The sequence below is a fragment of the Anguilla anguilla genome, chromosome 19 (assembly GCF_013347855.1).
Source record: "Anguilla anguilla isolate fAngAng1 chromosome 19, fAngAng1.pri, whole genome shotgun sequence".
In the NCBI taxonomy this organism is placed as follows: Eukaryota; Metazoa; Chordata; class Actinopteri; order Anguilliformes; family Anguillidae; genus Anguilla; species Anguilla anguilla.
This window is the reverse complement of record NC_049219.1, coordinates 3,790,724-3,815,035: the sequence shown is the minus strand read 5'-3', so window position 1 is coordinate 3,815,035 and position 24,312 is coordinate 3,790,724. Positions and strand designations below refer to the sequence as shown.

At 43.5% G+C, this 24,312-nt stretch overlaps 1 pseudogene; it reads right to left on the bottom strand.

Annotated features, from left to right (window-relative positions):
- Positions 1–4,762: 4,762 nt before the first annotated feature.
- Positions 4,763–24,045, bottom strand: LOC118218906 (annotated as a pseudogene).
- Between the last annotated feature and the right edge of the window lie 267 nt (positions 24,046–24,312).

The following is a 24,312-nucleotide window of genomic DNA, read 5'->3' as shown; positions in this document are numbered from 1 at the left end:
AGACGCACCTCTTCTCTGTATACCTCTCTCCTCTTCCCTAAACCCTCTCCCATAACTATAAAAAAAAAAAAAAAAAAAAAAAAAAAAAAAAAAAAAAATTTTTTTTGGTTCAGACTATCTTGTTTCTCCTTACTGTATGCTACTATAGTAAAGGCTTTTTATCTACATTTTATTCAATGGACTTAAGTGGACTTGATCCTGAGTTTGGTTACACTGTTGTAAGTCGCTCTGGATAAGAGCGTCAGCTAAATGCCTATAATGTAATGTAATGTAATACTCCCGCACATCCCTCTCCATGCCAGGCCACCAAAATCGCCGGGATAAAAAATCCTTGAATCTGTGGACACCCGGATGACAAGTCAGATGCGTGGAATGTCCCCAACGCAACACCTGGGCGCGTACCCTAGCAGGGACAAAGAGACAGTTAGGCGGACCTCCACCCGGATCCGGCTCAGACCTTTGAGCCTTCCGGACCACTGACTCAATCCTCCACATAGCAGGAGCTACAATCAAAGTGGGGGGAACAATGGGCTCTGGGGAGCGGTTGTCGTCTGATTGGTCATAGATTCTAGACAGGGCGTCAGGTTTGATATTTTTTGAACCCGGACGATAAGTAAGGATAAAATTAAATCGGGCAAAAAACAAAGACCAGCGACCCTGCCGCGAATTCCGTCTCTTAGCGCTCTGAATAAACTCCAGGTTTTTATGATCTGTCCAGACCGTGAAAGGATGTTCCGCCCCCTCCAGCCAATGCCGCCACTCCTCCAGAGCCAGCTTGACTGCCAAAAGTTCACGATCCCCGACGTCATAATTCCTCTCCGCTGGGGAAAGGGACCGCGAGAAATATGCACACGGGTGCACCTTGTTATCTACAGGGGACCGTTGAGATAAAATGGCTCCCGCGCCAAGCTCAGAGGCATCCACCTCCACCACAAATGGAAGTGCCGGGTTAGGCGTGATGAGAATCGGCTCAGAACAGAACATAGACTTTAAAACCCGGAAAGCCGCGTCGGCTTTGGGTGTCCAAGTAAAATGAACACTGGCCTCCTTTTTGGTCAGCACAGTGATCGGTGCGGCTACTGCACTAAAATTGCGAATGAAACGCCTGTAAAAGTTGGCGAATCCCAAAAACCGCTGCACCTGTTTAACTGATGTGGGTGGGGGCCAATTCTTAACTGCGGAGACTTTATCAGGGTCCATTTTAATAGTTCCCTCAGAAATGATAAACCCCAAAAAAGAGACAGATTTAGCATGGAATAGGCATTTCTCGGCCTTCACGAACAGTTTAGCCTCCAAAAGGCATTTCAAAACCTGCCTGACATGACTGACATGCTCAGCAGGAGTGTTGGAAAAGATTAAAATGTCATCTAAATAGACGAACACAAATCTCTCCAACATCTCCCTAAGAACGTCATTGACTAAGGCCTGAAATACCGCCGGGGCGTTCGTGAGACCGAATGGCATGACTAAATACTCGAAATGCCCGTTATGCGTGTTAAATGCCGTTTTCCACTCGTCTCCTTCTCTTATTCGCACTAAATTATAGGCATTCCGAAGGTCAAGTTTGGTGAATATAGTCGCCCCCTGGAGACGTTCAAAAGCCGAATTCATAAGGGGTAAGGGGTAGCGGTTCTTGACCGTGATATTATTAAGACCTCTGTAATCTATACAGGGTCGCAGACTCCCGTCCTTTTTCTTAACAAAGAAAAACCCTGCCCCCGCCGGCGAAGTGGAGGGTCGAATAAAACCGTTGGCCAGGGACTCTTGAATATATTCCCTCATAGCCTCGCTCTCGGGAATAGATAAAGAATACAAGGAACCCCTTGGTGGGACCGAACCAGGAAATAATTCGATAGCGCAATCATACGTTCTGTGCGGGGGTAAAGTAGTGGCCTCTTGCTTACTAAATACCTGCGCAAGATCTGCATAATCGTTGGGGACATTGACTGGTAATGGAATAGTGACCGTACCCACTGTAACCAGATCCTCCATGCTGGTGGAATAAGGGTATTCCATTTCATCTGCCGTATCTTGTTCGCTATGGCTTTTAAAAGAACACCCCTCACCCGAGAATTCCTCTGTGGCATAATCGCAAGGAGAGAATGTGTCAAAACACGGATCCCAGACTAGGCTCTCCTCCCTACCTGAAGGGGGCGATGCCACAAACTGACTGATGGGAGTAACGGTCTCCTCATCACAGTAATCAAAATTGGGCTGGGAACTAGAACCAACCCCAGGAGCCTGCGTAGTCTCCTGCTGACAGTGAGACACGCATTCCAAACCCCACTGAAGGATGGCCTCCCCAGTCCCACCCCAGTTGATGTAAGGTTTATGCCTAACCAACCAGGAATGCCCCAACACAAGGGGAAAGGTAGGCGATTCCACCAAAAAAAATCTGATACGCTCCACATGTTCCCCAAAAGGAACGCGCATCTGAATAAAAGCGGTGGTTCTTTCCACTAGGCCTGTGCCTAAGGGACGACCATCAAGCGCAGTAATCACCCGAGGCTGTGGCAATAGACGCACAGGTAATCCGCGTTTCTTTGCCCATTTTGTATCAATAAAACAATCCACTGCGCCTGAATCTAAAAATGCGTTAGTGTTAATGATCTGTTTATTCCAGGAGAGTTCAATGGGGATACAGGTGCGAAAGGCTGATAACTCATGTCTCGCCGGTGGCTTACGCTTCACCGACGAGACTGATCTTTTGCTGCTAGCACTGGACAACTCTTTATGCGGTGCCCTATCTGTTTGCAATAGTTGCACCTCTTGGTTCTTGATCGGAAATCCGAATCCCTGCGAACGTCCACACTGTCCACCTGCATAGGTTCTGACCTAATTCCCGAGTCTTGGGACCGAGTGGAGAAAATAGGCGTACCCAAGAGAGGTGCGACGTAAGGGGTCGTTCGACCTCTCCTTTCTTCCTTCTCTCTCTCTCGTTCCCTAACCCGGTGATCAATGCGGATAGCTCTCGCAACTAATGCCTCGAAAGTAGCGGGTGGCTCACTCGCAGCCAGTGCATCCCTGACTGGATCTGACAGGGCGTTGGTGAATAGTGTCATCAGCGGTAGTTCGGGCCAGCCTGATTCGCCGGCTAACGATCGGAAAGCTATGGAAAATTCTGCAACACTATTCCTTCCCTGCCGAAGACGGGTTAACCTAGTGGCTGCCTCGCTGCCCGTAACTTCATGGTCAAACACCCTTTCCATCTCCTCAATGAGGCGGTCTGACCTTGTCATTATGGGCGAGTTTGAACGAAAAAGTGGGTCAGCCCAGGCCAGGGCTTGACCCTTAAGGAGACTAACAATAAACGCCACCCTTGATTCGTCCGTAGCATATCGTGAAGGATGAGCTCGAAACTGTATAAAACATTGTGTTATGAACCCCCGGCATTTGCCGGATTCACCTTCGAACGGAGCAGGGAGCTGAAGTTTAGGTTCCTGATTATTTGTGAGTGCCGGTGTGTATGTCTGGGAAGGAAAGGATTGTGCTTGTATACTGGGAGCGCGAGCATCGAGTCTCCGAAGAAACTCAGTTTGGAAACGTCTTGTCTCCTCGCGTTCAAGGCGTCGCTCTTCCTCTACCCGGACCCGGTGTTCCTCGAAACCTCGCCTAAACTCCTCGGAAGCCACCTGCTGGCGACTCATAATCTCTAGCAGGCCGGTCAGAGTAGCTTCCTGGCGGCGTGACGCCTCCTCTTGTAGGGCCAAACGCTCGCCCAGCTCTGCCTGTTGTGCAGTGGTGTTTATTTGTTGACTGTGCAACATTTGTAGACCCTCTGTATGGGCCGTCAGGACGGCTTGTTGAGCCGTAACAGCCTGATCCAGGCCGATGGTCGCTGGTACTTCCATGTGGCTTGAGTGTACTGTGAGGGAGGGGAAGTGTGAAGACCAGACGCGACCAAACAGGGGATCTATAAGTTACCAAAGGGGCACTCCAGTAACCACCGAGTCTCGTGAGAGACGAAATAAGAAGGGGGTGCTATACTCCTAAGGGACGTATCCCAAAAAATGAATAAACCCCTAAACGGGTAACTGAGGAATAAGGAGTATATAAAGAAAATAAAGGAACAGGGAAAAGAAAAGAAAAAACGACTTCGACTCGAAGCAGAGAGAAAGAAAATGTCTTTTCAAAAAACAAACAGAAGAAGTTCTGAGGCCAACTAAAACCAGGGGGGAAACTGGTTAGTAAGAGGCAGAAAGGTTTGTGCCCCAACGGCGACACAATGACCCCTTAAAACCGCCAGCCTCAGAATCTGGACATATACCGTCCTAATACCTTTCTCCAAAAAAAAACAAACAAACTGAAGTCAGAATTCTTTTAAATTTCTTTGTTCTTCAAATCCTTACACCTTCCTCAGAAATACGACAGGGAACTGGCTAGAGCAAAACACGTTACACTCAAGCACCGTTCCACTGCCTACTGACGCTTTAAATACCCAGCCACAGGTGTGGCTGGTAATCAGCGGAAGATGTGAGCAACCCACAGGTGAAACCGATCAGAGGTAACCCTGCAGGAATGCATGGAATGTTCAAGCAGGAACAATCCTCCCACAGGAACCAAAAATAACGATTAGCCGAGTGGCTAATCTGCAAGCTCGAACTAATCGTCCCCACACCCCAAAATAACGATTAGCCGAGTGGCTAATCGGAATGCTAACCACTGAGCCGGTGCAGGCACAGAAAAATGATCTACCTGCACAGAAACCGTGACACACAGATCCATAATCACTAATTCTATTTAGTTAAGGCCACACAGTACACAGCACTACTCACCCCAGAGTCTGTAGTTTACAGTCTGGACTCATCAGTGCAGCACAGAGCAGCTTCACTTCTGAATCTCCCAGGTTATTGTAGCTGAGGTCCAGTCTCTGTAGTTTACAGTCTAGACTCAGCAGTGCAGCACAGAGCAGCTTCACTTCTGAATCTCCCAGGTTATTGTAGCTGAGGTCCAGTCTCTGTAGTTTACAGTTTGGACTCATCAGTCCAGCACAGAGCAGCTTCACTCCTGAATCTCCCAGTTTATTGATGCTGAGGTCCAGATCTCTCAGGGGTGAGTTTGATGACTGGAGAGCAGAGGCCACAATTTCACAGGACTTCTCTGTGAGGTCACAGCTGTTCAGTCTGCAAAAGAGAGTTGATATATTATTGTATTTTTAAACAGCGCAATATACTGTAAAATCTGATATGTGCGATGTAACAGTAATCACATTGAGTGATGAAGAGTTATAATGAGGATTTAAAGTTACTGATGCTCTGAGGAAAATGACTTTGCTACAATCTCCAACTGCAGCACTTTAGGCCTGAGAATTAGACGTCCTGTTGGACAGAACTCTGACAGTTCTACAGATGAAATTCTTACCCAAATGGCCTCCTTTCTCCTGGCATTTGACACAGATACAACCAAAAGTAAAGATGCAAGAAATAACTCAGAAATAAAATCTCTGAGTGGATAGTGAGTTAGGCTCTGCTTCTTTACTTATGCTGGTAACTGTGACTAACTACCCACAGCATTGCAAGCCAATACACAGCCAGCACTATACAAAAGCCAGATTCACTTTAGAAACAAGAATGCAAAAAAGTGATCTGTTCACACATAACCAGGTACTGTAGTGCAGTCTGTTTGTTTTGCTGAGGTTATATATAACCATGTAGTGCAGTGCATCTGTTCTGCTGGTGTTACATATAACCAGTGTGGCGTGGATCGGGGCATGGCTCCACAGTGCCCCTCCCAGCCTTATAGGCATCAGCCAAAACCTGCCACCAGGCCGCCTCTTCAGGACCCAGGACAGCGCCCCACTAGGAAGCCCAGCCACAGGACCCTGGAGAGCGGCAGATTGAACATTCCTCAACTCCCTCATTGGCAGGCAGCACACCTGCAATCAATGAGGCAACACAGCTGCCGCCACTCCAGGGAGATGGCTGGGAGCTTAAAAGGAGGCCGTTTGTCTCCCTTGGGGAGAGGGGTTTTGGGCGGCAGGAGAGCGGTGAAAACTGTAAATAACTTTGTCCCTATTTTTGCAGAATCTGGTGGAGACACAGGACAACATCCCTCTTCCTGCGTTGAAGAGGGATCCCCCCAGCGGTCTCCCGGACACCGTTATTTCTAATTTTGTTCGCTTTACTTTAAGTTAATTTCCGACAGGAGATTTTTGTTGTTGAGTTTGGTTTTGAGTTGTATATATACTTTTGGTAAATAAAAGGCCCTGTTGGGCTATTTTTCCCCAAACCTCTGGTCTGTGCATTTCTGTGCCGCCCCGCCTGCACCGTCACGCCCCGTGCGGTGCCACACCAGGTAGTGAAACCAAAGCTATGTAGGAACTGTTAATGATCCCTTTGAGTTCCTTTTGTTGGAATAGTGATACATTTGATGGTGCTGTCCAAGGAGACACCATTTAACTTTTTCCAGGCTTTAGGAAACTTCAGAACCTTGTACAGGCCAGACTTTAGCCTGAGATAAGCCACAGAATTACCTCAAAAACAGGCACTTTAACAGACCTCACCCTGACACCCCTTATATCCTACAATTCCTCTACCTTCCTGTTTTCACTCTGTCTACAGGCACTATTGGATTCTGGGTCAGCCTACACCAGAATAAAGCAGAGACCAGGGTGGCACTACTGGCCTTGTAACAGGGTGCATTTACTGCCTGACCTAATCTCACAATACAGTAACACAAACATTTCATTCATAACCACACTTGCCTCTCCCAAACCAAACCCAGCAATACATTAATCATAATGTTGAAAAAATATCTAATCTTCTTGAACAATGGAAGAGGGGTACAGACTGAGCAGGCTCTCTCTGGTCATCTCCCACTCACAAATTATCTATGCATGGACTAGGAATAAAAGGGGGATTCTTACCCCCTTTTGAAAAACATGGATTTGATTCAATCAACATTTGTCCTTAACTGAATGACATTTAAAAGGAGGGATTCTTTTTTCTACATAAACACAGTTTGAACTACTTCACCAAACTAAGTTAGATAAGAATAAGTGTAACACCTGTGTTTACTTGTCCAAGTCAAAGTTAAGGACAAATGTTAGTTCAATAAAGACCATAGGGGTGTTTGTATGGCTAATCTGCAAAAAATCTGACCTTGTTATTCTACTAATAATGCGGCTGACCAAACTCAGCTAAAAATTGGATTAATTAATATCAGATCACTAGCCCCTAAGCAGGGTTCATACACTTTTTCACCAATGATTTTCAATGACTTTTCCATGACTTCTCCACAACCTTTAACTGAATTTCCATGACCAAAACAAATGACTTTATCTCAGCGGGACGATTTAAAATGATTTATTGTAACACTCAGTAAAATTAGGTCTGCATCTGAAACATATGGTGCCTCTCTAAAACAAATAAACACCAGACAGACACACTTAGATACATTCTTTCATATATTAATTCGAATAGTTGAACATTTTGTCAATGTCTCAAACAGGGCTCGAAATTGCGACCATTATGGTCGCATATGCTCCCAAAATTAAATCTGTGCGACTTCGAAATATAATTGGGAGCATTTGTGCGAGTGCAAATAATTGTTCTGGTGCAACCTTTTTTTTTTTCTTTTTTCAGTCGAACGTCTCTTCCTCTGTACCTTCGCTAGTTAGTACACTCAGTATGTGCCTTGTGAGCTGACGGTGACCCTTCTAACCAATCGTGAGCTTGACATTCTTACCTTAAATGCTGATTTTAAATTGGTTAATATTAGCCCTCAATCACTCCCTTTTGCAGCACTCCACTGTCACGCGACACAGAGAGCTAATGCGTTTACTTATGTTACCTGAAGACAAAAGTTAATGTTCAATTTATTAGCGTTATCGAAAGCTGAAAAGTTGAAGCGAACGATTACGGCATTTTTTTGAAACATTAACGTAGTGTTTTGTGTAGCGACCCGGTTGAAACAGCTAATTTCTCCGATGCAGTTTACAGGCGGTTGATTTAATTAGCGGTATTAATGTGACGAGAAGCGCTTTGTCGTTTGAATGCATAACACGCAATTCCTTGAAGAGTCGACACATTTCAGTCGTGACAGTTTAACTGTTACTTGTAAACCGTACTGTTATATTGTCGTTGTTTATCAATAAAAAGTCTATTGCATATATTGTTGGTGCTCCTTACATTTTGGTGGGTGCTCCTAACCTTTTGAAATTGGGAGCACCAGTGCTACCAAGTAAAAAAGTTAATTTCGAGCCCTGATATATTATTGAAGCTGCACTTCCCTGGCATATTGTTGGCACAGAAGGGTCTACGTTTACTAACTGCTACATTAGCAGAAGCGTGCCTGTTGGGCGTGCCTGTAAACAGACTGAGCCAGACCGAATTAACTCACACCACCAAAATACCGCGAAGGTTACGTGCCAATTTACGTTTTATTACTATACATACCATTTTTATGATTGGATTAATTAGCAATTGTATTTGATGCAACTTTAGCTATATTTCCATTACTTTTCAAAAAATATTATTTTCCATAACTTTTCCAGGGCCTGGAAATTGCATTTTAAATTTCAATGACTTTTCCAGGTTTTTCATGACCGTACGAACCTTGCCTAAGGCAACTCTTGTAAATGAATTAATTACTGATCACCAAGTTGAAATCTTATGTGTAACTGAAACTTGGCTTAAAACTGTATATTGCCTTAAATGAATCCACCCCTCCTGGCTACAGCTATACTCACGTCCCCTGTCTGACGGGTCATGGCGGTGGTATTGCTGCTGTATATCATTTAAATTTTTTTTTCTATTCTGAAATCCGGCTTCAAATGTAACTTTTTTGAAGTGCTTGTTCTCAGTTTTGCACATCCAGACAAAAAAGCAGTCAGTTTTATCGTTGCAATTGTATACACGCCACCAGGGCCATACAGTGGCTTTTTACTTGAGTTTGCTGATTTCCTTTCCAGCCTGGTTGTTAATTCAGATAAAGTAGCAATTGTAGGGGACTTCAATATTCACATGGATAGTGAAGGTGATCCTCTCAGATCAGCACTCTTGTCTATCACTGAATCTGGTGGCTTCGATCAACATATACATCAGTCCACACATTCTCATAACCATACTCTTGATCTGGTCTTAACTTATGATACAGAAATAGCAAATATAACAGTCATGCCTAAAAACCCTGTGCTATCAGACCATTACTTAATTACTTTCCAACTTTCACAAGTCTGTCATGTGTCACCAGATCCTTCATTCTACCTTATCTGTAAGCTTTCCTCCAGGACTGCAAATGCTTTTATTAATGAGCTCCCAGGCTCATTTGTGCACTGTGGGGATTTTATTGGCTCCCACCCAAACACATACAAAAATGCAAGCATTAGCTCAATTGATCAGCTGACAGACAACATAAATTACGTACTTTCCAGAACCCTGGATACTCTCGCACCTCTTAAGAAGAGGAAAGTCCGCTATAAGAAATTAGCACCCTGGTACAATGACCATACTCGTGCTCTCCAACAAGCTTCATGCCAACTTGAGTGCAAATGGCGTTCTACTAAATTGCAGGTATTCCTCCAGGACTGGAAAGACAGTCTACTAACTTATAAACATGCCCTCTCCACAGCACGTTCCTCATACCTTTCTACTTTAATAGATGAAAATTGAAACAATCCTAGGCACCTGTTTAACACTGTTGCCAGACTGACCAAGAATCAAGTTGATCCATGTGCCTCAATATCATTTAGTAGCAATGACTTCATGAATTTCTTTGATGACAAAATTATAAAAATCAGGGGCAAGATTCAAAGTTCTCCTACCACCCCTCCTATAGGGTCTGCCCTTCCATCCGCTCAACGCATGGATGCAGAATCTTCAGAAGAATCTTCAGAAAGACGGGCGGCCTATCTGAACTCTTTTGCTCCAATAGTTCTCATGGAGTTTAATGCCATAGTTAATTCCTCAAAATCTTCTACTTGTCTTTTAGACCCTATCCCTACAAAGCTTTTCAAGGAGCTATTACCAGTGATTGGAACACCAATGTTACATATTGTCAATGTGTCTTTAGCATCTGGACACATACCACTTAAACTTGCAGCCATCAAACCCCTTCTTAAGAAGCCAAACTTGGATGTGAATGACCTGTCTAACTACAGGCTTATCTCGAACCTCCCTTTCTTTATAAAATACTAGAAAAGGCCATTTCAAAACAACTTGGTTCATTTTTGCACTCTGTGGTGGGGTGGGCGTGGTTTGAGCGTCGGCTGCAGAGAGAGAGAGTGTGAGAGGAGCGGCTCTCGGATCCTTCGTCACAACTGTCAGCTGGAGGTAATCAGCGCCGATAATTGTTAATTGTTTTATTGCGCTGATTGCCTCTGATTGCTTTCAACAGTGAGCCTGGGGTTTTTAAAAGCCAGACCGGAAGCCGGAGAGAGAGGATCGCCAATGACAAGACGGCTACGGAACTGTGATACACAGTCTGAAAAAGTGTCTGTAAAAACCGTATCTGATAATAAAATAGCACGGAAGTGCGGGTTACGGAAACGGTCAGTCTCCCGTGAGTGTGTTGTATCTAAGAGGGGTGGCACTCACTTGCCACACACTCCAATCATATATTGGAAGTTTTTCAATCTGGTTTTAGACCCTCTCACAGCACTGAAACAGCCCCGGTCAAAGTACTCAATGACCTACTCCTCGCTTCCGACCATGGCTGCATCTCTGTACCTGTGCTTTTAGACTTAAGTGCGGTATTTGACACAGTTGGTCACCTCATCCTTCTGGATAGACTTGAAAATCTTGTAGGCCATGTTCAGGGCGCAGACACTATCACCTTATTTAAAGCTAGGCTCAAAACAGATATTTTTAGTCTCTCATATTTGAGGGGCAGGAGTGGGTGGCGGGCATAGTTATAGAGTCTCTGGTAGACTGAGCGGTTAGTGCTGTCACTGGATCATCATTGGTAGTGCTGTGTTAAGCTGAACTGGTCATGGTCTGGTGATGACTGTCTCAAGCCTGCCCTCATGGCTGCGTTGGCCCCTGCCTCTGTTTCCCTTAGCTATGCTGCCATAGCCTTATTCTGCCGGGGTTTTCCTTATCGCACGTGGGCACCTCTGTTTCTTCTGCTCTGCTTGCTAATCTACCATTTGAATCCCCTAACAACGTTTTTTTTCCTCGTTTTCCTCGGCTTTGGGCACCTGCCCGGAGCTCTAGCCCAAGTTTTCTGAGCACCCCCCCTGGCCCGCATCTCCAGCCCTAGACCAGCTAGACCAGCTGGGCACCCCCGCCTCCTGCCACTGTTGATTTTCCATAACAAACCGGTGCCTGCCCACAGCAGATGGGTTCCCCCTCTGAGTCCGGTTCTGCTCAAGGTTTCTTCCGGTTATCAGTCAGGGACTTTTTCCTTGCCACTGTTGCCCTAGGCTTACTCTTTAGGGGCCGGTTCTCTGTAAAGCTGCTTTGTGACAAAGCTCCTTTGCTAAAAGCGCTATACAAATAAAATAAAATTGAAATAAAGTGTTGGCCTGTAAAGCAAAAGTGAGCCTTTGATCTTGTGCCATTTGCCTTGCTTCTCAGCTCTGCCTTGGTCTTTATGATCACAGTCTTGGATCTCTGGTCTTGATTCTTTAGCTGCTTATTTTACCATCCTGGGTCACAGTGGGACAGACAAGCTGTGGTTCTGCGGTCCCTTTCATTCATTTTTTTCACAATTATATTATTTATTTTCCATGTCTGTCTAATTTTGTGTACAGGAAGTGTAGCTTGTATTTTTTTATTTGATGGGGAATATGTTCATATTAATACTGTAACATGCTATACCCTCTCTACATTTAAATCTGTGAGTTGTATGTTTGGACCATTATTGATCCATCACATTGGTTTGCCTAACAAGGAATTCATGATGTATTTAATAACTGGTATCTTTAATGATAATATGTAAATTAAATCTAATAAAATACATTTTACATGTTGGATACATTTTTTACATTGATGATACTTCTGTATTCATTAAATGAGGGCACAATCTGTTAAAATAGTTTGACTCAAAAATCATAATTCTCACTTGCCTGACAATTTTATTGTATTCTATTTTCACTTTAACTATGAAGTGTTTATAAAAACATGCTGTCATCATCTACTTTAATAATTACATAATACTCACATGGCCTTCCTGCAGTTCCTGAGTACTGGTAGCAGTCTCTGATAACCTGCTGCTGATGTGTTGTAGGTCTTCAAGTTAAACTCATCTAGGATCTCCTCTGACATCAGTAACACAAAGGCCAGGGCTGAACATTGGTGTGGTTCCAGCTTTTCATTAGAGAGTTTTCCTGATCTCTGGAAATTCTTGATTTCCTCCACTAGAGAGTTGTCATTCAGTTCATTGAGACAGTGGAACAGATTGATGATCCTTTCTGCTGAAGATTCATATTCGATCTTTGTCCTAATGTACAGGACTGTTCCCTTAATGCTCTCTGATCTGCTTCCTGTCTTTGTCAGTATTCCTCCTAATAGAGTCTGAATGGAGTCCAGAGAGAGGCCTAGAAGGAATCTGAGGAAAAGGTCCAGGTGTCCATTCTTACTCTCTAAGGCCTGATCCACTGCAGTCCTGTGTAACTCAGACAGCTGCACTCTGTCACTGCGAGGTTTTGATTCTTCTGCTCTGAGTACATTTCTGTTCTCATTCACACATGAATGAAGCACAAACAAGGCAGCCAGATACTCCTGAATGCTCAGATGCACAAAGCAGTAGACCTTCTCCTCACCCAACCCACACTCCTCTTTAAAGATCTCTGTGCACACCCCAGAGTACACTGAAGCTTCACTGACATCAATGCCCATCTCTCTCAGGTCCTCTTCATAGAATATCAGATTGCCCCTTTCCAGCTGTAGTAAAGCCAGCTGCCCCAGTTTCAGGATGATTTCTGTATTTGATGCTGACATTTTCTTTGGGGTTGTCTCATTGGTGCCATGATACTTCTCATTCTTCACATTAGTCTGAATGAGCAGGAAGTGTGTGTACATTTCAGTCAGAGTTTTGGGCAGGTCTCCACTCACTTTATCCAACATTGTCTCCAGAACAGTAGCAGAAATCCAGCAGAAGACTGGTATGTGACACATGATGTAGAGACTCCTGGATGACTTTATGTGTGAGATAATTTTGCTGGCCTTGTTCTGATCTCTGATTCTCTTCCTGAAGTACTCCTCCTTCTGTGGGTCATTGAATCCTCGTACCTCTGTCACCTGGTGGACGCACTCAGGAGGGATCTGATTGGCTGCTGCTGGTCGGGAGGTGATCCAGAGGAGGGCAGATGGAAGCAGATTCCCCTTAATGAGGTTGGTCAGCAGCACATCCAATGATGATGACTCTGTTATATCACAGCAAATCTCATCGCTTTGGAAATCTAGAGGAAGTCGACACTCATCCAGACCATCAAAGATGAACACAACTTTGACTTCATCATCTTCAAAACTTTTGATCTCTTTCAGTTGTGGAAAGTATTGCTGCAGAAGTTCCATGAGACTAAATTCTCTCTCCTTTTTCAGATTCAGATCTCGGAAAGGAAGAGTGAAGATGAAATCAATGTCCTGATTGGCTTTTCCATCTGCCCAGTCCAGAATGAACTTCTGCACAGAGACTGTTTTCCCAATGCCAGCAATGCCCTTTGTAAGCACAGTTCTGATTGGTTTCTCTTGTCCAGGTGAAGGCTTAAAGATGTCATTGCAGATGATTGCCGTCTCATGTGTGGTTTGTCTCTTCGATGCTATCTCAATCCGTCTGATCTCATGTTCATCATTGACCCCCCTACTTCCCCCCTCTGTGATGTAGAGCTCTGTATAGATCTCATTGAGGAGGGTCTGGTGGCCCTGCTTTGCTAAACCTTCAAATATACATTCAAACCTCTTCTTCAGATGAGTTTTCAGTGCCTGCTGGGCATTTTCTTTGAATTCATCTGAGGAGAGGAAATATGAGAACCAATGTTTAAAATAACAGAAATAGACAAAAAATACTTGCGCAGAAAGTTTTCACAATGTTTTACACAGCTCTGAAAGTGTTGCACATTAAGTTGTAGCTATACCTATGTAGTAACAAGAGGTTATTACTGATTAACGCCAATGTAGGAAACATGGAACAGTTAACAATATTTTTGATTACACATGCAAAACAAGGCCAGCCCTGTTACATCTCTTCTGTTAATATGAAATAATTCTCTATCATGAGGACACATTGTGAAATTAACAGGCAAGGTTTATTTGTTATGTATCATGAAGATATGCCCTATATGCTATAACTGCACCTTCAAGTAAAGTGTTACCCGAACCTCTAGTAGTGTTTCACACTTCTCACAAACTGTTGTACACACAACAATGAAAACATAAAAAGGATTCATTTCCATTTCAACATTCAATTTCTGAATTGTTCATAGTATGATGTGTCTTTGTGGTAAATATGGTCTTCATGGGTCATGCAGTAATTTAATTATCTTATAATTATTATGATCGGTGCTCTTTAATCCAGGATAAAACCTCAGGGCAGTCAGTCTGATGGGACAGTGGTTTAGTAACTGGCTTTTGATCCCAAGGCTCCTGGTTTTAAAGACTTTTGGAAACATTTAATCTCATGTGCATTTTATTGCCCCCATTATTACTGCTGGATGCTATATTTGAATTGAAATGCCTTCCTGTACATGTTGTGTGTGATGTTTTTTATATGCAAGACTGTTGATGTAAAACACTATCAAAGTGTGACTACTATAAATCAGTACTCTGTTATTTTGTACTCTGTTATATTTGTTGGCTAAACTCATTTCAGCATTCTAATGGCCACAGTAGCAATGAGAGAAAATTCTTACTGTGCTGCTCATCTCTCTCCAGTGGGTCAGTGACATCCTTCTTCTTCATGTTCCTCAGGATATGGAGTGTGATCTTCAGAGACCCCTCAATGCCACAGGTCTCCAGCATCTTCTCAACTATGTACAGGGCTTCAGGATCCTCCTGCTCTCTCGCAGTGCATTCTGGGTAATCAGCAATTTGATGACTCTCGAACAATTCCTTCATCTTCATAAACGTATCCAGTACAGAAGGATCTTCTGTTTTTCTACTATAAAAGCATTCTGGGCAACCCTGACTCAGATGGCTCTGAAACAGTTTCAACTTTTCAGTCTTCTTCAGCTTCATCAGAGTGCGCAGGAGAGACTGAAATAAACACATTTATAGGTGTGCTGTATCAGAGTGTAAAATAAACACATGAAGAGGTGTGCTGTATCAGAGTGAAATAAATACATGAAGAGGGTATGCTGTCTCAGAGTGAAATAAACACATGAAGAGGTGTGCTGTATCAGTGTGAAATAAACACATGAAGAGGTGTGCTGTATCAGTGTGAAATAAACACATGAAGAGGTGTGCTGTATCAGAGCCATGGAAACAAAGCCTTGCTTTATTATGGGTGGCAGTGTAGTATAATGGGTGAGGAGCTGGTCTTGTCAGAGGTTTGAATCCCAGGTAGGACACTGCTGTTGTACCCTTCAGGTACCCTTCAACAGCAAGGTACTTAACCTGCATTGCTTCAGTTCATATCCAGCTGTATAAAAGGAAGCAATGTAAATGCTGTGTAAAAAGTTGTGTAAGTCGCTCTGAATAAGAGTGACTGCTAAATGCCTGCAATGTCTCATGTTTTCTCTTGTAGGAAGGCCAGAACAGGAAAAGATACTTTAGAACACAACAAGCAGCAGGTCTAAAGCCTATATTCGAAATGCAGCTTTTGCTCCTGATTTATGTTTTTTAGGGACACTACTTGTGATGAATCACGAATGTCCTTGGAATAATTTAGTTGTTGAGTTGAATTAAGTTTCTCAGTGCAATACATTTTTTAATGCTAACTATACAAACTGAGTGCTGAGTGTCCATTCTACCTGCCCCGGGAGTTTTCCGCAGTGATCACTAGGGCCGTTTACATTCCACCACAAGCGGACACGACGAGGCTTTGTCGGTGTTACATGATGTGCTAAGCGGACTACAGACCAAGCATCCAGACGCTGCCCTCATCGTGGCAGGGGACTTCAACAAGGCAAACCTTAAAAAAGTTATGCCAAACCTTTACCAACACGTCAAATATCCTACCCGAAAGGACAAGATACTTGATCACTGCTATTCACCGTTCAAGGAGGCCTACAAGGCTACCTCTCTACCATCATTTGGCAAATCAGACCATGCCGCCATCTTCCTGATAACAGAATACAAACAACGGAGGGTACGGGAAGAGGTGGTGTCGCGAGAGGTCAAGCGCTGGACCGCCCAATCAGAGGCCACTCTACAGGACGCGCTGGACGACGTCGACTGGGACAGGTTCCAGTCCACCTCTGATGACGTCAACGTGTTTACGGAAGTGGTGACCGGCTTCATTACAACGGTGGTGGACAAAGTTATCCCTACGGTGAAAGTTAAGTGTTTTCCTAACCAGAAACCGTGGGGTGACAGATCCATCCGCGTTGCTCTGAACGCACGCACTACTGCCTATAACATGGGACTGGTGTCTGGGGACATGACGGAGTACAAGGCGGTGTCCTACAGGCTGAGGCGAGCAATCAAGGATGCGAAGCATCACTACAAGGACAGAGTGGAGCTGAACTCTTTTTATGCACGTTTCAAGGCTAACAATGCTAACATTAGCCCGGCGGCTAGCACAGTTAGCGTGTATAACACGAGTTCCCCCCCTGGAGCTGCAAGCTCACTCATCCTGTCAGAACACTACGTGAGGAGAGCCTTGAAACGGGTGGACACCAGGAAAGCAGCAGGGCCAGACGGAATCTTCGGACGAGTCCTCAAGGCCTGTGCTGATCTCTTGGCTCCTGTGTTCACCACCATAATCAAGCTCTCCCTGGCCCAGTCCGTTGTCCTCATATGCTTCAAGAGGTCCACCATTGTCCCTGTACCCAAGAACGCTTCCCTAGCCTGCCTGAATGACTACCGCCCGGTAGCACTCACCTCGGTGGTGATGAAGTGCTTTGAGAGGCTAGTCAATGACTACATCTGCTCCTCTCTTCCCAGCACCTTGGACCCTCTGCAGTTTGCTTACCGCCCCAACAGATCCACGGACGATGCAGTCTGTCAGGTTCTGCATGCCACTCTCTCTCACCTCGACAACAGTGGGGGGGCTATGTAAGATTGCCGTTCATTGATTTCAGCTCAGCTTTCAATACCATAGTCCCCTCAAGACTGGCTGCTAAACTGACTGACCTGGGACTGAACACCTCCGTTTGTGCCTGGATACTGGATTTCCTGACCGCCAGACCCCAGGTGGTCAGAGTGGGTGAGCACACCTCAAACCCCCTCACCCTCAGCACTGGAGCCCCCCAGGGGTGTGTGTTGAGCCCTCTGCTGTACTCCCTGTACACACATGACTGTGTGGCCAGGTTTGAGTCCAACACCATCGTCAAGTTTGCTGACGACACAGTGGTGGTAGGCCCGATCACCAACAACGACGAGAAGGCCTATCTCCAGGAGGTGGCAGACCTGTCACTGTGGTGCCAGGACAACCGTCTCTTCCTGAACGTCAGCAAAACCAAGGAGATGGTGGTGGACTTCCGTAAGAAGAAACGGCTGAGGACCGACACCCCTCTACAGACCAATGGGTCACCGGTAGAGAGGGTGAGCAATTTCAAGTACCTCGGTGTCCACATCACAGAGGACCTGACATGGACACTGCACACCGACACTGTGGTGAGAAAGGCAAGGCAGCGCCTGTATCACCTCAGACAGCTGAGGAAGTTCAGAGTCTCCAAGAAGATCCTGAAAACCTTCTACTCTGCAACCATTGAGAGAATCCTGCTGGGGAACATCACCGTCTGGTACGGGAACTGCTCCTCTCTGGACCGGAGAGCCCTGCAGAGGGTGGTGCGGTCAGCCGAGCGTACCATGGGGACCACACTCCCCACTCTGCAGGACCTGTACCCCAGGAGGTGCTTAAGCAGAGCAAAGAGGATTATAAAGGACTCTTTCCATCCCAACAACGGACTGTTTGAGCTGCTGTGGTCAGGCAGACGCCTACGCAGCCACAGGACCAGCACTGAGAGACTTGGGAGGAGCTTCCTCCCTCAGGCCATCAGTGCTTTTAACTGCACTGCCAGGACAACTGTCCTGGAATAGTAATTTCACCTCAAGCACATAGCACCTTTACCGTAATGTACACTGCAGCACCTTACCATCCCACGGTTTACTTCGTATTTTTCTTTTTTCTATCTTGTACTTATTGTATTATATATCATAGGTTGCACTGCTTCCTATGACTTATTTTAGGACTGAAATTAGGACTTACCTTTTTTTACTTATTTGTATTGTTCGTATTTTTTAAATAACTGCTCTTTATATTCTTCTCTCTTAATTTGTATTCATATCTTATATTATTTTATATTATTAGGCTTATTATTATTTATTTATTTATTTAGTTATTTATTTTTTCTGTATATAATTATTATTGAAGCGTTATGTTGCACAGTCTACAAGGAGTTTGTCGCACCAGCATTTCACTATATGTATGTATATGCATGTGACAAATAAAGCCTTTGAACTTTAAAACAATCTGTTTGGAGTCATCCACTACCATCGTTTATGGATCCTAAAAAAGAATCCAGTCTTTCTGTGAGCCAAAGAGGGCCAGAGCACTTTTTATAAACTTTAATAAACCTGATTAGATATTCAATCTGACTGTCTGAAAGTTATATTAACTTCAAATATTAAAATAGAAAAAGAACATATCATACCTGTTTTGAGGAGAACAGTTTATCTGAGCAGTGAATCCTGTGAATAAATCATGAGACACAACTTAGCTAAACTCTTTTACTGCAGCTCTAACTGACAGCACATGGAGACAGAGCTTCCAGTTAAACTCATCCTCTTACGGCAGCTCTAACTCACAGCACATGGAGACAGAGCTTCCAGTTAAACTCATCCTCTTGCTGCAGGTCTAATTCAATACGAATGTGGTTCATTACCTTTGATCACCTGTGACTTCTCCTCTTAAGTGGATTGGACTAATCATTGAATGGTCACTCTTCATAGACAGATAGCTGGGTACAGGTGACCCAGCCCTCTCTACCCAAACCCTGTGAACAAAACATGGAGACAGAGCTTTCAGTTAAACTCATCCTCTTACTGCAGCTCTAACTCACAGCACATGGAGACAGAGCTTCCAGTTAAACTCATCCTCTTGCTGCAGGTCTAATTCAATACGAACGTGGTTCATTACCTTTGATCACCTGTGACCTCTCCTCTTAAGTTGATTGGACTAATCATTGAATGGTCACTCTTCATAGACAGACAGCTGGGTACAGGTGACCCAGCCCTCTCTACCCAAACCCTGTGAACAAAACATGGAGACAGGGCTTTCAGTTAAACTCATCCTCTTACTGCATCTCTAACTCACAGCACATGGAGACAGAGCGTCCAGTTAAACTCATCCTCTTACTGCAGCTCTAACTCACAGCACATTAACTCTCTGATTCATGCATTTTTACCTCTTTCTCGCAAGGCCGTGGGTTCCATCGTCAGTCTCAGTCTCCTCTGAGGAACTCATTTTAGAAACAGCGCCCCCTGTCTCAGGACACCTGAACACACCAGATCAGATTCATAAGTGGGTTCTGACCCAAATTGGCAGACCTGTAAATACACACAAGAAGAACATGATAACGCACAGCCATAATAATACACACAGACACACATACATCAAATCTCATAGAACAGACAGGGACAAATCTGGAATTTAACTGAGCCATAAACTTGTACAGTAATACAGTTCCTTCCAAAATATTCTGCACCCATGATAACAATTACTAAGACCGTTCAATATAAGGAGTACCAGTGCTGAGGTATATTTACATTGTCCAACATATGGAAAATATTTAATGATATAATGGAAACTACCAAAATGACATTTCTCAGATGATACAACAATTTTACAAAAATTGTGTGTCACAATTATTGGCACCCCTGTATTTGGTACTGTGTGCATCCTCCCCTCGCAGGGATAATGGCACTGAGTCTTTTTACATAATGTCTTATAAGACCAGAGAACACATTGGGAGGGATCTTAGACTCTTCCTCCACCCACAATCTTTCCAGATCCTGATGTCTTTGTTGATCCGTGCTTATGGGCTGTGCTGTTCAATTCAGTCACAAGTTTTCAGGGAGTTTCAGCAGTCTTTAGACTGTTGTAGCCATTGCACAATGATGCTTCTGCATCATTAACCTTTTTATTTGTGGATTTTAACATGAATTTGGGGTCATTGTCTTGCTGAAAGATCCACTAGTTTCAGTCTGCTGGCAGAGGTAGTCAGGTTTAGGGCTAAATTGTCCTGGTACTTGGGTAGAGTTCATGATGCTGCTTTCCTTAACAAGGGCCCCAGGACCAGTGTGAGCAAAGTAGCCCCATAACATTAAAGATCCACCACCGTATTTTTCTTTTCAGTATATGCATCCTTAAATCCATCCTACATCATATTCCTGGACATGGTTGTGAGGGGGGCTGGAGCCTCTCCCAGCATGCATTGGGCAAGAGGCAGGAAAAAAACCCTGAACAGGTCACCAGTCCATCACAGGGCACACACACCATGCACTTACACACTCATACATTCAAGCAATTTAGTGTCTCCAATTAGCTTAACCTGCATGTCTTTGGACTGTGCAGACATGCAGACATGGGATGAGAATATGCAAACTCCACAAACACCACCATGTTGCCCTCCAGCAGTTTTAAACTTCTTCATTATTGCCCTCACAGTAGTAACTAGCATCTTCAGTTTATTTTTTGATCCACTGCCTGATTTTCAAAGGTCAGCAACCATTTTCATTTCGTTCATCAGTTCTTTGTCTTTCTCTGTGGCAAAGAAGAAAAATGGGTTTCACAAGCAGGTTCTCAGTTTAATCCTCCAGTGAAACAGGAAGCCATGGAAGGCCACAAGAGTTTCTCTTAATATTGGTGTAGATTTAGTTTGATTTTATTTATAAGAATCTTTAGGGGTGCTAATTATTTTTATATATATTTGGGAAATAACCCTACCTGAATCCAACCGTCACACTAGAGGGCGCCAGTTCCCCCAATCATAGATTGTTTTCTGTGCCTGTTTAGTGCCAATTAAGGTGTTGTGTCGCAAACATTTAATAGCCTGACCAGATTCACATTACAGGTATCTGTAACTGATTTATGATTACTCAAAGAACTAATTTAAGATCTAACTGCATTTTCAGTCACCAAAAAACTTAATATCCTGAATTACATTTTGCTAGTAAGATTGAAGTTACTTTCGCCATTCAGTTGTATGGGACCTCCTATTAAAAGATACCTACAATTCAGTTTTGACTATCCAAAATGTGAATTCCAAATACTGTATAGCCATTTCAATTATGACTAGTCATAACTCAAATTAGAGATATCTCCACATTATTTCTGACTTAGTCATAATTTCAGTTAAAGATCTTTCATTCCTTGTGATTTAAGAGGTCAGGTAACGGGGGACCAGGACCCAAACGCAGAGTGGGAAAAACACCAGGAACTCCAAAAAGGCAAATCCAATCAAAGACTTTACTCTCATACAGGTAACAAAAGAAGGAACAAAAACAAGGCCACTTTCAAAAACAAAAACAGCAGAATTTTTACAAAAAAAAAAAAACACAAGGAAACAGAACTCGGGCAGGGCAGAACTCACAGACAGAAACGCGGGCAGAAACAGACGGGCAGATACTCTCAAGCAAAAACACAAGGAACCAGCACTCAAGTCAGAGAACTTAAATAGCCACAAAGATAACCAGACATAGGTGAACTCAAAGCACAATCAAACCTGAGCTGGGAGGGCTAACGAGACACAAAGAAAAACAATGACAGAATAATTGAAAACAATAATACAATTAACACAGGGGTAACTAAAGAGGGAGCAAACTGAAATACAAACTGAAGTACCGCCATCTGGCGGCCCAGAAAAGGAAAAAACAGAAACAGAAAAAGGAAGAATCCTGACAATATTTAAATTATCTTTTTGCATAACTGAATCTAAGATATTACTAGCCAAAATATGGCAAGCCATTTTAGATAATTCGAACAGCTCTTATCATGGCTGCCACTTAGATACTTCAGGGTCATTTCACTCAGTTAGGAACCTTCCTAAGCAAAAAGACTATGGCTGCATCCGCATAGTCAAAAAAATTACGTCCTATGTCTTTTCCTAACCACTTTTCCTTGACCTCGATGGAAAACGTCATGAGGTTAAGGAAAGATGTGAAGGAGAATTTTTTTAAAAACTTAGGAAAAGACAACCGGGGTGCTAAGAGAATCCGACTACACTTACACTAGGCTACGTAATTTTGCGACGGCGGATGTTATTAACGTTTCCCGTTAGTGTAATAAATTATACATTTTTCTATTTTTTACAGTTGTTTTTACAGGGGCGACATAGCTCAGGAGGTAAGACCGATTGTCTGGCAGTCGGAGGGTTGTCTGTTCAAACCCCGCCCTGGGCATGTCGAAGTGTCCTTGAGCAAGACACCTAACCCCTAACTGCTCTGGCGAATGAGAGGCATCAATTGTAAAGCGCTTTGGATAAAAGCGCTATATAAATCCAGTCCACTTACAGTTGTATATCGTTGTAAACATCTTAATATAACTAGGCTACTTGCGCTTCACTGGCATTGCCATGTAACCGCAAGAGCTGTGACGTAAATAACACGCGCAGCAGTGTTAGCTTTTTGTTAGCAAAATAATTGTTTCGGTTGAAAAACGACATTGGAATTCAGCGGATCTAGTGCCATTTAAGAGAGAAATGTGTCCGGATAAAAACGTCCAAGTCTTAAACGCCAGTTTAAATCACAGACTGTGACAGGGACGGTTATGAGAAAATCATTTTTTTCTTTAGAGAAATTTCCCTTTGAACCGGAATTCCATATACGGGCAAGGTTTTTTGCTCTGCGTTACGTCAGACTACTGAGGCCTATTCGGACGCAGCCTTATCGTCCGCTTACCTGTAGGTGGACGCTTTTTCGCAATTTTCGCGTAATAGGTGCCTGCGTTCTTCCTTGTCCGTTCACCCGATATATAAGCAGCTTGAAACACAGCACAAATTGTCACAAACACATACATATAGTAATTGTAAGGTCAGCTAACCTTATTTTTTTCCTAGTGGGAAAACTAGAAGACCTTCGTCGGTCAGCCTAGTCAAAGATAGACGGACACCCCCAGTCAAAGCCTGCGAGAGTAGACAGTAAACTGTAGCGAGATCGTCATCCAGTGCCGAATTGCCACATTTTATTCACTCGAACAGGGTAATGTTTATTAAAGTCGTCGTAAATATATTAATATATGTTTGGATGGACATGAAATTTCACACAAAGGTAGTTTAATTACCCTAAATACCGGACACCTAGGCTACTTCCAAACCCCACGTCTTTTCGAAATTTTCAATAAAAAGGACGGGACCAACGCCGCAAGGGAGCGTGTCCGGGTTCTGGAGGGGGTCCGACTATGAGTAAAATGATATAGGCCTATAGAGTAATCTCTGCCTAACACAATCACTCCACTGTATATTTTCCCTCAATATTGCAAACCACTTAATTTGTTTAGTAGGCTAATGGAAATGATTTCCTCTAAAACATGAAAAAAAAAAAAAAGTAACAACCCCTTAATTGTTTAATTTAAAACAAAATCAGGGTTTATAGTGCAGTAAGTGTAAAAATGTCAACAACAAGCGACAAGTCCTTTGACGTCTCACTAGGCTACCTCCTCACGTGGTAGAAGTGGTCATGGAATATCAAAAAAACTGAAAAAAAAAAAACTTTCTTCTAAAGGTTATTTTTTAAATTACTTTCTGGTCTAAACGGTATGTTTGGATTCCGTATGAGCTCTTAGCTTGTTAGGCTACGCATTAAACTAACTATTTTATTGCCAGTTATCCGTTTTTCTGAATTACGCGGGTTCATGTGATTATAGCCTACCTGCAGATTCCCATTCCTCCCCGCAGCCCTTTACCTTCAGCTTCTCTTACCTCAGTTCCACTCCACAACAGTCTGTTTACTCCGTTTTTTACATTTAATTTTATTCCTTCTTTCCTAGAGTTTCTTCCTCCTCCGTTTTTAAAATGGCCGTTAAGCTTCAGTTTCTGTTGGACCTTTGGACCTTTCCTTACTTACCTGTTTACTGGCTCAACTGAATGTTCGATGGGTGGAGTTTTATATATTTATACTTTTTATTAGCTGCATCATTCATGGCATTTAATAAGTTATGCAGAATAAACAAATATTTCATCCATGTAGATCTTTGCCAAATTTTAGCACATACAGTGAGCACCATAATTCATTGGACAGTGACACATTTTTTTTTTGTTATTTTGGTTCT